Source organism: Cupressus sempervirens, chromosome 2 (genome assembly GCF_028749045.1).
Source record: "Cupressus sempervirens isolate cs-2001-9-10 chromosome 2, ASM2874904v1, whole genome shotgun sequence".
Classification (NCBI taxonomy): Eukaryota; Viridiplantae; Streptophyta; class Pinopsida; order Cupressales; family Cupressaceae; genus Cupressus; species Cupressus sempervirens.
The window spans coordinates 594,275,345-594,289,049 of record NC_143119.1 but is presented as its reverse complement, the minus strand read 5'-3'; the positions used below and the strand labels follow the sequence as shown (position 1 = coordinate 594,289,049).

At 33.4% G+C, this 13,705-nt stretch overlaps 1 protein-coding gene across 1 annotated transcript in view; it reads left to right on the top strand.

Moving 5' to 3' along the window:
- Positions 1-13,705, top strand: part of LOC149574804 (copper-transporting ATPase PAA2, chloroplastic) — a 223,313-nt gene that overhangs the window by 17,391 nt on the left and 192,217 nt on the right. The window lies entirely within an intron of this gene.

Genomic DNA, 13,705 nt, shown 5'->3' with positions numbered 1-13,705 from the left:
GCCATATTTCTAACACATATCAAGCAGCAAGACAATATGAAAAATATCACATTTCTGACATTATTCGGATGCCATTTCTAAGTTTCCAGGATGTTTGTGATGCTTAGCAGATGAGAATTCATTATATCTATCTTAAAAAAAGAACAAGAGAATCTCATCCACAGAGCATCATTATGGATACTATCTTATATCCACAGTATTTTCGTTTATTATAGTAATCTTCAAAGACTATGGTAATAGCTTTCTGATATATTGCCACAACACTATTGTTCTGATGAAAGGAAAAAAGTAACATAGGAGATAGATACATTAAACTCATAGTTTGAACTTGAGTTCTGAGCATACTAACCTGATACATTTCCATATATACATTTAATAAACTGAATGAAGCTGTCTGAAAAATCAACTACCAGAATCTACAAAAAATATACATTAACATCAATTAGATTTATCAAGTAGGGTTTCTTTACGCAGCATGAAATTATGTAATGTTTTGTTAAGCATTAATTGCATAGTTTATAAGTCAAGTTCATTGTCCTATATTTTAATAGTAGGGACTCATTTGAACTCATCTCTCATGAGCATGAATGGTACACTCAGCACTCATCCCGTCAAGGTGATGTTCATAGGGGAGAAGAATTGGGACTCCTTGGGATGTCATCCATCCTAACACTCCTTTGACTAAAGTAGGCTTTCGGTGAGAGAGCATTATCTAGATGCAATGAGCGGTGGACATTTGTGCTTATGAAACATGGATTCTTGTGAACTCCTGCTCTTGAAATATAGGCCAAGGAGTTTGACTTAAAAACTATGTAGTTCATTATTGGATTGCTCAAGTGAGCAATTGCCATTGGCAGAACCAGTTGCATATATCTAAAGTAAGAAATCGGGATGAGCACCATTGTTGTAAGTTTATAAAGACAAATTAGAAACAAAACTATATTGCTATAAGTGAAACCATACATATTTGCATGTTCATAGAGATATATCAGGAGCAGAAAATCAATATAGTGTAGTATACTTCTCAGTGTTAAATCAGAGATGACTACCAATCACATTGATTGCATAATTCAGATTGCACAGTTCTGACTGCGTAATTCATATTGTTAAGCAGAAAAGCAGACTGGATATTTGAATCAAAGATCATATTGTCACATCCCTTGTTTTGATGTCCCCAATTTAAAATACAAAACAATAATTGAATAAAAATAAAAGAAAATTCAATATACTCTATTTATAATATATTATTAAAAATATTTAAAAATAATAATATTATATGTAAATATATTATAAATAAAGAATTAACAATAATGATAAAAAAATAAAATAAAATAACTGATATAAATCATAATATACATAAATGATATGATTATTTCAATGCATAATATTATCATATTTAATAACATTATTGTTATTTCAAATATAAATATAATTTTATAAATAATATTATTTATATAATAATATAATAATGTGTAATAGTAATCATAATATGGAATATTTAATAATTAATAAATAGATTGATTAATTAATTAGCAAAGATATCAATATAAATCTATTATTAATAAAATAATATCATACCTTCTTCGAAAGTGTGCACCTTTAGAAAAGGAAAGAAATATATTGTAATAAATCACAAAGGAGGAACCATTAAAACATATTTGCATTTTACCAAAAGAGAAATAAAACATAAAATAAGAAATATCCAATTGGGGTCATTACAACTGGTATCATAGCATGTTCCTGCCAGCCTGGAGAAAGAAAAGTTGTAAAATAAGAAAGGAAGATGGAAAATGGAGGAGTATATCAATGGAAAAATCTGATCACAATGGTAACACAAACTTCCGGCTAGGGTATCCGTATAACCTTTGTATCATTCTAAATCTTTACATTGTGACAATTATAACAAGCAAGGCCATTCAAATATTTTTCCTATGCAGATGGGAAAAATATAAAATAATTCCAAAACAGTCATACACATCATATCCCTAAACTCACTACCCATTATCCTACCAGCACCTAAAGAATTTGAAGTCAGCCGCTAAATTGAACAAAGGGGTATACATAAGGGTTCAAACACCTTCCACTGAATAGTCTCTAGAGATCCAATCAGCAGCCAGTCAGCATCAGCGATGGAACTAAGCTCCAAAAATAATTACAGTCAGCAATTACATCGTATGGGAAAATATGACTCGCATCTGCAGATAAGTATTCTAAAACAATATCACCGAGTGGATAGAGGTGGGAGGATGACATTGAACCAAGGAAAATAGATATATACCGAGCAACGCTAAACATATCTGCAAACTATACACTCCATTCTATGTGACAAAAGGTCTATATGACACAACAGATTCAATATAAGACTAAATCGATTAAGGCAATATCAAACCCGTGAGTACAAAGGACACACCCATATGCTGAAGAGAATCAAGATATGAATAGATGGCCTTTTAACCAAGGAAAATAAAAAAGTCATTGAATCAAGCATTTCATAAGAATAATCAAGGAGAATATTCATGGATAAAGCAATGAATAATTAAAAAACAACAACTAATTCATCAGTCACTGTAATACAAGGCAACATAAAGGGAATTATATATAGGAGCAAGGAATAATAATACTCACTACTACAACAATGCTCAAAACATATGCAAAATACTCCTTTTTAGATTGTTCTGCGGTATGTGGGCTTATGGAATACAAAGGTGGCATGAGGAAATGACAATACAATCAAATAAATCTCCTATGAATGATAGTAGAAGGAAAATTTTAATCCATAAACATCATATGACTAGATAAATGTTATACTTATTGTCACAACTAAAACATTACTCACACAACGTAAGTATTTGGCATGAGATCAAGATCAATGAAGTGTTTGAACATGGAGGCATAACTTTTAATTAGCCTTCCTTGCAACCATAGAGAAGGCAACTTAATGGTGATTCCAAGCAAGTTGAAACCATCAAAGATTTGTAGCGATCGTGACATTGTAATGTACCCAACAATACACTTGAGCTTTCCACTAGACTCATGTACCATTGTACCTAACAGATTGATGTCCTACGGAAAGTACCCGAGGGAAGCACCCAAGGAAAAGCACTCGAGGAAGACTTGAGGCAAAGTACTTGAGGGAAGCACTTGATGGAAGTACTCAAGGGAAAGAACTCGAGGGAAAGTACTTGAGGGTCGCACCCGAGGGAAATATTAGAGGGAAACTGAGGGAAAAACATTTGAGGGAAAGTATCCGAGGGAAACACTCGAGGGAAGCACCCAAAAGAAACACCCAAGGGAAAGCACTGTAGGGAAGCACCTGAGGGAAAGTACCCAAGGGAAAGTATATGAGGGAAGTACTTGAGGGAAGTTTTTGATGTACCGATGGCAAACACTGTGTGTGAACATGGAGTTCCTACGCGTTTAAGAGCATGGACTGTACAATGAGAGAGAAGAGGGGGCCGTATGTCGTGAGAGACAAAAGGTGACTATACGGTGGAGTTAGCTAAGAGATTGTACAATATGGTGAAGACCTAGTTTGTACAGTGAACAGAGCAAGCCGTGTGATTGGGAATGATGGGTGACCATATATAGTATATGAGTAATGTTGCAGTGTTTGCAGAGAGGTTGTGTGTCATACAGTAGTTGCATGCACACAATGGGAATGCCATATGGTCAAATCTTTCATCCCAGCGTCGGGTCTTTGTTGCATACAATTTCCTTTATCTCTTGCATTGGATTCGCATCTTCGAAAGTAACTTTCTATTTGAGGGAATTATGAGCAGACACATAATACAACTCTAAGTTGCAAATTGACAAAAGAAGAGCGCCAAATTAATTTGTCACCAAAATGCTAGCGACACAAAAATAATCCAGAGTAAACAATGATAGTACTTTAGATTACAATGGCTTCAAACAAGTGTTCAGCAATTGCAAATTTGTCTCCAAATGAAGATGATCAACAAATTTGACACACAGTGAAATATTAGAGTGATATTTCTAACGATAGACTAGAGTGGGTTGTGAATGTATGTAGAGGTGCCTAAATATATAGCCAATGCAAGATGACTAGGAGTTACGCAAGTGATAAGCATAAAAATAAGCACATGTCCACTAAAGGTGGATTATCCTCCATTATGCATGAAAGTATGTGCGACAATGAGAGGATAAGAACACAAAGGTGTATCACACATAAAGAGGTCACTCATAAAGAGGTGTGAGACAACATGTGCTCAAATAAAGTGCAAACTCCTAAGTGTTTACATGACAACTAATATGAAAATACATTATCCTAAGTAAACTTAAGTAAAGTGTAATTAGTAATATTTAATTACACCAACAGGGATCTTTCACCTTTGAAATAGTAAATAAGAAGTCCACTTGGAATTCACAATACAAAATAAAATCCAAGACGAATCCCTTCTACAACCTACAAGACAATATAAATACCCCTTCAAATAGAATCCTGAGGGTTTACAAAAGGTGCCAACACAATCAACTCCTATCGACAAATAAAAATCAATATGTGCCTGAGAGATAATTAAATTAAGTTTATGCACCATACATAAATAATCATTGAATTTAATTATTTAATAATATCGGGGACATTATAGACATTCATCTCAAAATTGTACTAGCAGAGAAGGGAATAAGAAAGAACAATTAGAAAACATAGAACAATCAACTATTGATTAAGCAATACCATGAAAAGGAAATAAGAAAGGAAATATTGGGCAGGACTAGTCAATGGGAATAAAGTTATAAATGAATTGCTTGAATAGTCAGGCAATCTTAATAAGCACCAATTTATGTATAAATACATATCAAGTATGTATAGAAACTTGAGTCTCTTGCTAATCATGGTTAATATATATAGTTTGGTGCCTAAGCAATATGTTTACATCTTGAGCATTCTTCTCAACTAGAAAAATACTAAGAGCAAAGCAAAACAAGCATCCTGAATAAATATGGAAGCAGAACAAGCATCCCGCTAAGTAGGCCACATCATGTGGATGCTCAACACCCACCACTGAGGCCAAGTGGGCCAATGTTCCAGTCTTGGGCTTAGTATGGGATTGGCTTTGACTAATTTATTGTGACTCAATTTTTTGAAATTTATATATACATGTATGTCCTTATGATAACTTTGTGATTGCAGGGTTCATCATCAAAAACACAAGGAAGAAGTAAATTTTGTAAATCCTTTTCCTTACCCCAACTCATTGCAAATTATAGAATTTAAGGTTTTATAAGAATGTATGTATTATATGTCTACAATGTGTATGCTTTGTGCCAACGTGCATTCATGTGTGTACATTGTGTATGTTTCGTGTCTTCATGCATTCATGTGTCTAGTTTGTATCTGCTTCATGTTTCATTGAGATGTATATTGTACACACACTTGGTGTCTTCTTGCATCCTAGTGTATCCTTGTATGCTAGTTTGACAAAAAATATTTTGTATAAATGGTCTTGCTTGAGGACAAGCAAAATTTGAGAGGGGAGGAGTGTCCATGTTCCTTGTTTTGATGTCCCCAGTTTAAAATAAGAAACAATAATTGAATAAAGATAAAAGAAAAGAAAATATACTCTATTATAAAATATTATTAGAATATTTAAAATAATAATATAGTATGTAGTATATTATAAATAAAGAATTAATAATAACGATAAAATATAAAAATTCAAATAACAAATGTAATTATAATATAAATAAATGATATTATTATTTAAATACATAATATCATCGTATATAATAATATTATTGATACTTCAAATATAAATATAAAATTTTATAAATAATATTATATATACATAATAATATTATAATATATAATAGTAATCATAATATGGAATATAGAATAAAATAATAAATAAATAGATCGATTAATTAATTAACAAAAATATCAATATAAATCTATTATTTATAAAACAATATCATACCTTCCAAAAGACGCAAATGTAGAAAAGGAAAGATATATATTGTAATAAATCACAAAGGAGTCATTCGAACACAATTTATCAAAATAAAAAATTAAAACATAGAATAAGGAATATCCAATTGGGGACATTACACATATTTGCATGCACCAAATTGCTATATTAGAGATATTTGTTCTCCTGTATTGTATCTTATCATATTATAAACGATATCAATTGTATAACATAAGGAAATCATTTAGTAATGTAACAACTAAAATTTCTAAACCTTAAATACTCTAGGATACCGATTTGTGTGGACTGGCCCAGGCTTCCGCATTCGATGCGGACGGATGCCAGATGTGTCTGGAAGCCTTGCAGATGCTAGCCAGAAGCCAGCCATAGGCTCTAGGATGATTTTGGAAGCTAGTATGCATTCGAGAGCCTACGGTTGGCTTCCGAATGCATCCGTGGGCCCAACAACCAGAAAAAGGCAAAAAAACATTAAAAAACTAATACACAAAATAGTATCATGCCAGGTACATGACCATTGGAAAGGTCAAACATTACTAGATTACATCCACTTATAAATAGGATCACAGACAAAAGAAATGATAATAAAGGAAAATTTTCAGCTTTTCCTTCTCTTACCAGCTCAAGGAAAAACAAACCCAGTTAAGCATATTGAGCATGCCCTTTTCTCTCAACAAAACTTTATACAATAAAGCATGCAAAAACAAGAGAATGTGCCAAATTAATCATATAAAAACTAAACACAACTTTGTGTGTGATGACCATAGATTTTCAGGAAAAATGAAACATTCGGTTGAATTCATATAACCCACATATCAAATTCACACCCAACCATTAAAAAACAAAACAAAACATTATGGAGAAGCCTTGAGTATGAGAGAAAATACATTTTTCTTAAGTATCATAAATTCATAGTCATACTGTCAAATGATTTGTTTTTTGTATATTTCTTGCATTTCTTTACATATATATATATATATATTTAAAAAAAATTTATAAAAAAAAAAAAAAAAAAAAAAAAAAAAAAAATATATATATATATATGTTTCCTCCCGCATCCACATCCAAAAAAAAAATCCCTACATCTTGTATCCGCTTCAGAATCTACATCCGAATCGGTAACTTAGTAAATACTCTTTATTTTATCGAATAAAAGTACGTTGGCTACCCATTCACTTGAAAGGAATTAACGAAAGTAACTGATTAATTGCATTCTCATGATAAGCCTTAACTACCAACTAAAAGATTAACTATCATTTTTAGAAATGATCAAGTTAGATTAACCAAATATATTACACATGAAAGTGAAACGATATCTAACGGAAATATTATAACTACCATTTCATATAAATAGAAATGTAACTGCATAAGATATATAATTGAGACTGAAATAAGATGCAAATGAAAGAGAACAATGAAATACTAGCAAGGTTCAAATCACACCTTGACAAGTGAAGTAGAATCCAATATGTTCTGTACAAGTCTTGGCATTTGGAGGAGAGGAGAAGCACTAATAGAGGCTTAACCTCCCAACCATGGACCTGGTGTAATTCCCACTCATTCTCATCTGAGAATGGCCCTACCTTGCATGAGAAAGGCATGTGTACACCATCTTGTCCTGGCACCTGAGTATCTGGTGTAAGAGTTGTCAACTACATAGCCGGCTAGACTACAAAATTTCCCCCCAAAATAGACTATCCATTTGACTATGAGTTATCCTGCCCTCTGGTGATCATAGTAGCTTCATTCACCTCTAAACTACCTTGGCCAGGGATTTCCATGGGCACTATGTGCCCAATCACCCACTGCTCGATTTTATAGATTTAACCATTGCCCAATATCACCATGAGCTGACCAGACTACTAGATTGCTACTTTTTAGTTCGTATTGCTTCAGAGTTTTAATGCATTCTTCCATTTTTTGCAGATTAGTTATTTTGTGTATTTCATTTGAACTACACCTTTCATTGCAACCATCCTTGGCTATCCTTGATGATCCTTGGTGTAATTCTTCCAGTTTACTCTTGTTTAATGAAGAAGAAAATAATATCTTTTGCTTTTATGCTTTTTTTAAGAAAGAAAAAGGAAGTTATGATATCTACTTGACTCGATAACTTATATCTTTAGTCGAGGATGGACTTCATCAATCTCAACGACAAATGATTTTGATGTCTCCGTATTGGAAAGCAAAATCGGCTTATTCAAAATAATTCTTCCAATCTGAATAGGTAAGCTTTAGAGGGGAGAAAACATTGTAACAAAAGCATAATATTATTAGCGACGAATTTCTGGCACATCGAAACGATAGTCTTGTTCAAGTTTGAATAGACTCATGTTAGTTAGTTCTAAACGGATTGACAATACTTGAGAATAAATTTGGAATAAAAGTTCAAAACATCTGCTATGGAATAACATGAACATTTTTAGAAGTACACCTCATAAGAGAGAGACTCTGAATTGTGAATCGCCAGCTTGGGTTGCCAAAGATCAAAGATCTCCAATGAAGCTTCAAGTGGATAGAGTTCATCAATCTTGATGACAAATGATTTTGATGTCTCTGTATTGGAAAGCAAAATTGGCTTATTCAAAATAATTCTTCCAATTTGAATACGTAAGCTTCAGAGGGGAGAAAACTTTGTAACATAAGCATAATATTATTAGCCACGAATTTTTGGCATATCGAAACGATAGTCTTGTTCAAGTTCGAATAGACTCATGTCAGTTAGTTCTAAGCCGATTGACAATACTTGAGAATAAATTTGGAATAAAAGTTCAAAAAATTTGCTATGGAGTAACATGAACATTTTTAGAAAGTACGACTTGATAAGAGAGAGAATGTGAATTGTGAATCGCTAGCTTGGGTTGCCAAAGATCAAAGATCTCCAATGAAGCTTCAAGTGGGTAGCACGTTTTGTGTATGCTAGCTGAGAACGAAAATATGATTATGGAAAGGTGAGACGAACAATTGCAGGTTGCATCAATAATTCCAGAGTTGTATAAGCTAGCCTCTGTTCAACTGTGTTCACAAGGAATATAGATATAAGTTTGGCTATCGAATGGACAAAAGAGAGTTACATTTGCATGTGGAATTACAATGTGGCAAGACATGCGTTGAGTGTTACAATCTTGGAAATGATAAGAATATTTTAGAAGATTGAATGTTAAAATTACAAGAGGCCGATACACTTTCATGTTTTTAAATTAATTTGATGTGAAGGCAAAATAGAATCCTTTCCTATAAATTATTACGTCGATAACACTAATATTATTTATAGATGTTTGTAATGTTATCTATACACATACATATGTATATGTTAATATTTCAAATATATGTATGTATACATATACATTATATTTAATTATACACATACATATATATGTATATATGTAACATGTACAGATGTACATAAGTACTATGAGTATTATTTATATAATAAATCATATTTGGTGTCACAAGAAAAATGTGGAACGTCGAAAGTCCAAATCAAGGAAACAAATTTCTTTTATCTTGCTTATTGTTTATAGGATTATATATATACATGTTTGGACCTAGTCAGCTCATGGTAGACACTTGGTACTACTTAGTCTGCCAAGTCTGCTTCCCTCTAGCCAAAATGGTTTAGACGAATATTTGATATCTTGGTGGCAGGTTTGGTATTCGTGCCCTATTCCCTTTTTGCTAATGCTTTCCCCCTTCGCCGAGCTCATCCAAAGGAGGAAATAACATGGTGAAAGAACATTTCCAAATCTTTCAATGTAGTTAAAGTTTTCATAACAGATAACCATATTAACTAACTATTTCCAATTCATATAAAATCAAAATGAATAACCAATATTTCTAATTCACATGAATAACCAATGTAACTAATTCACATGAAATCATAACGAATAATCAATTTAACCAACCATTTTCAATTCACATGAAGTCTCAACAGCTATATAGAATATTTAAAATTAAAAAAAATATGGGATGTAACATACCCTTCCCCCCCTTGTGTTTCATCAATCCCGCCCAATAATTATGAATAAATACACAAAAAAATAATTCTTAACAGTTATATAAGAGCTGCCATAAAGTCTCAAAGTTCTAAATTCAGATCATAATGTAATAGTATCAATCTATAGCTCACATTCTTGGAAAAAGATGTGGAATTTTTTGGAAGATTTCATCATAATCTTCCCAAGTAGCATTTTCCTCAGCATATTGGTCCCACAGGATGTTGCACTGGGTTATATCTTGATTTCTTAAGTGTAGTTCACACACCTCGAATATTTTGAGTGGTTCTATTTCCACGACCCTTGGATTTCGCACTTGCTAGAAATTCCAATCAATGACATGCTCAAGATTGGCTATATATTTCTTAAGATAAGATACGTGAAAAACGTTATACAATCGGACAACGCTGGAGGTAGAGCAATTTTGTAGGCTACAGGGTTTACAACTTCCAACACTTCAAAGGGTCCCACATATCTTGGGCCAGCTTGGCGTTTTTACCAAACTTGATAGCACTCTTATGGGGTTTTATTTTAAAGAGAACGTTTCCCCTACCTCAAACTCTTTTGGAGTTCTTTTAGCATCTGCATAACTCTTTTGACGATCATTTGCCTCCTTCAACCTTTGACATATTTGAACTACCTATTCTTCCATTTCTAAGGGCATTTTGGGACCAACAATTATTCGATCCTCAATCCTGTTCCATCTTACAAGAGTTCTACGTTTTTTGTCCATATATAGCCTCAAATGGTGCCATTTTAATAGCAGATTTGTATGAGTTATTACAAGTGAATTCTACTAAGGGAAGATACATTTCCCAATGGTATTGCTGATTGATATAGTATATCCTTAAAAGATCCTCTAATACCTGATTTACCCTTTTCGTCTGTCTGTCAATTTCTGGATGATATGCTGAACTAATATTCAATTTTGTTCCCAAATTGGTGAACAAGGTTTCCCAAAATCTAGATGTCATTCTAGCATCCCTATTTGATATAATCTTCATTGGAACTCCATGAAGTCTAAAGATCTCTCTTACAAATTCATGGGCAATTTCTGGTGCTCCATCTGTTGAATTTCTTGGAATGAAATGAGCTACCTGTGTAAGTTGATCCACTACCACAAGAATTGTATTATGCCTATTTCTAGTCATACTTAACCCTTGTATGAAACGCATACTAATTATTTGCCATTTCTACTTTGGAACTTCATTTGGATGTAGCAACCCAATTGGATATTTGTGTTCAGCTTTGATCCTTTGACATTCAAGGCAACCTGCAACGAATTTGACTGTCTCTTTCTTCGTACCCTTCCAAAAGTACAATGGTTTCATATCGGTTAGCATTTTTGTCACCCCAGGATGTGCCGAGTAAGGAGTGGTGTGGATTTCCCTCAAAATCATTTTTCAGATTTTAGTATCCTTAGGTATATACATTCTCCCTTTATACCTTAAGAGTCCATTTGCTTTTAGCCTACATCCTTCATATTTGATATCACAAGGATCACTTAAGAGGGCTTGACACATTTGTTTATAGAAATCATCCCTTGGTAATCTTTGAAGCAACTATTCCTTAAGTCTGATATTTATTGTTATTATGGTAGAAATGTGTCTTCGCCTACTCAAGGCGTCCGCTACTCGGTTCTCCTTTCCCTTGATATAATTGATTTAAAAATCAGTCTGCTAGAAATTTCGACAATCTCCTTTGACGAGCATTGAGGTTGGGTTGAGTGAATATATATTTCAATCCATGATGAGTTGACCTTAGTTTGAATAATTTCCCTATTAGATAGTCCCTCGACATCTGCAGAGCATGAATAATGAATGTCAATTCTAGGTTGTGTAGTGCATAATTCGGCTCATAGTTCTTTAGCTTCCTAGAATTATAGGCAATACCCTGACCATCTTGCATCAATATACCCCCCAATCCTTCTCCTGATGCATCGTTGATAACCACAAAGTGACCCTTAGGATTTGGCATGCTAAGTATTGGTGCGGTAATTAACTCTTCCTTTAAATATTTAAAAGCTGATTGGTACTTTTCTGACCATACAATCCTTTTTCCTTTTCAATGCAAGGTAGTTGTGGGGTGAGCTATCCCAGACAAGTCTTTAACAAATTTGCTATAAAACCTAGTGAGTACCATAAAAATTCTAACTTCTGGCATATTTTTAGGTGTAGGCTGTTCATTGATTGTTTTAATCTTGATAGAATCTACTACAATTCCTTTCGTTGAGATAACATGACCTAAATACTGAATTTCCTTTTGATAGAATGAGCTTTTGGACAATTTCCCGTACAACTTGTGCTCACTCAACCTCTAAAGAACTATTTCTAGATGCTTTTGATACCTTGCTTCATTTCGAGAATAAATAAGGATATCATCTATGAAGACCAACACAAACTTGTCTGGATAGTCCTGGAATACACTATTCATAAGTTTCATAAATGCTGCAGGGGCATTGGTTAATTTGAAGGGTAAGACTGTGAATTCATAATGCTCATAACAGTTTCTAAAAGCTGTTTTATGAATATCTTCCTCTTTAATTCGACATTGGTGATATGCCAACCTAAGGTCAATCTTAAAAAATACCGTTGCTCCTCTCATTTGATAAAATAGATCATCAATCTAGGGAAGCTGATACTTGTTCTTGATGGTGACTTTGTTAAGCATTCTATAATCTATACACAACCTCATGGTTACATCCTTCTTTTTAACAAACAACACTGGGACTCCCCAAGGAGAGACACTAGGGAGGGTGAGTTTCTTATTCAATAATTCCTACAACTGAACTTGCAACTCCATTAATTCTGTGGTAGTCATCCTATAAGGCTCTTTGGATATGGGTTGTACTCCCGACACCAAATCTATGGTAAAATCAAATACCCCCGAGGGAGGTAATTCAAGTAGCTCTTTTGGGAACACTTCTTGATAATTCCTAAGATAAGGATACCTTTTGCAAAAGATTCTTTCACTCCTTTCCTAATTCCCTCTAGAATGTAATCATCTTGGTAAACCTTTTCTTGAACCTCATTTAGATCTTCTTTTTTACATGCATACATCTCACACCCTTTTCTTCTACATCTTTTACGTTGCATGGCTGATATTTGATGAGTTTTAACTTCATGTGGTATTCCTCGAATAATCACAGGGTTCCCATTGTCATCAAAGCATTCTACTATTTTTGGAAGACAATCCACTTTTGCTTTATGTTCACTAAGCCAATTGATACCCATAATAATATCATAAGACCCCTTTCTCTCCTTTCATAATTTCCTCATCCTCTAGAATGTAATCATCTTGGTAAACCTTTTTCGTGAACCTCATTTAGATCTTTTTTAACTGCATAAATCTCACACCCTTTTCTTCTACATATTTTAAGTCATATGGCTGATATTTGATGAGTTTTAACTTCATGTGGTATTGCTTGAATAATCACAAGTTTCCCGTTGTCATCTAAGCATTCTACTATTTTCACAAGACAATCCACTTTTGCTTTATGTTCGTTAAGCCAATTGATACCCATAATAATATCATAAGACCCCAGAGGTGCTACATACAGGTTAACCTCAGTTGAAAAAGTTGGAAAGTATACCTGATCCTCAAACAAACATTGATCTACTTGAGCCTTTGACAAATTTGCATACTCAACAGTCCAAGGGTTTGCCATATATCCAGTTCTTTTTGGTAATCTACTTAGCAACATTGGAGATATAAAACACTTAGTGACTCTAGTATCAATTAATATAGAGATGGGGTTTCCATAAA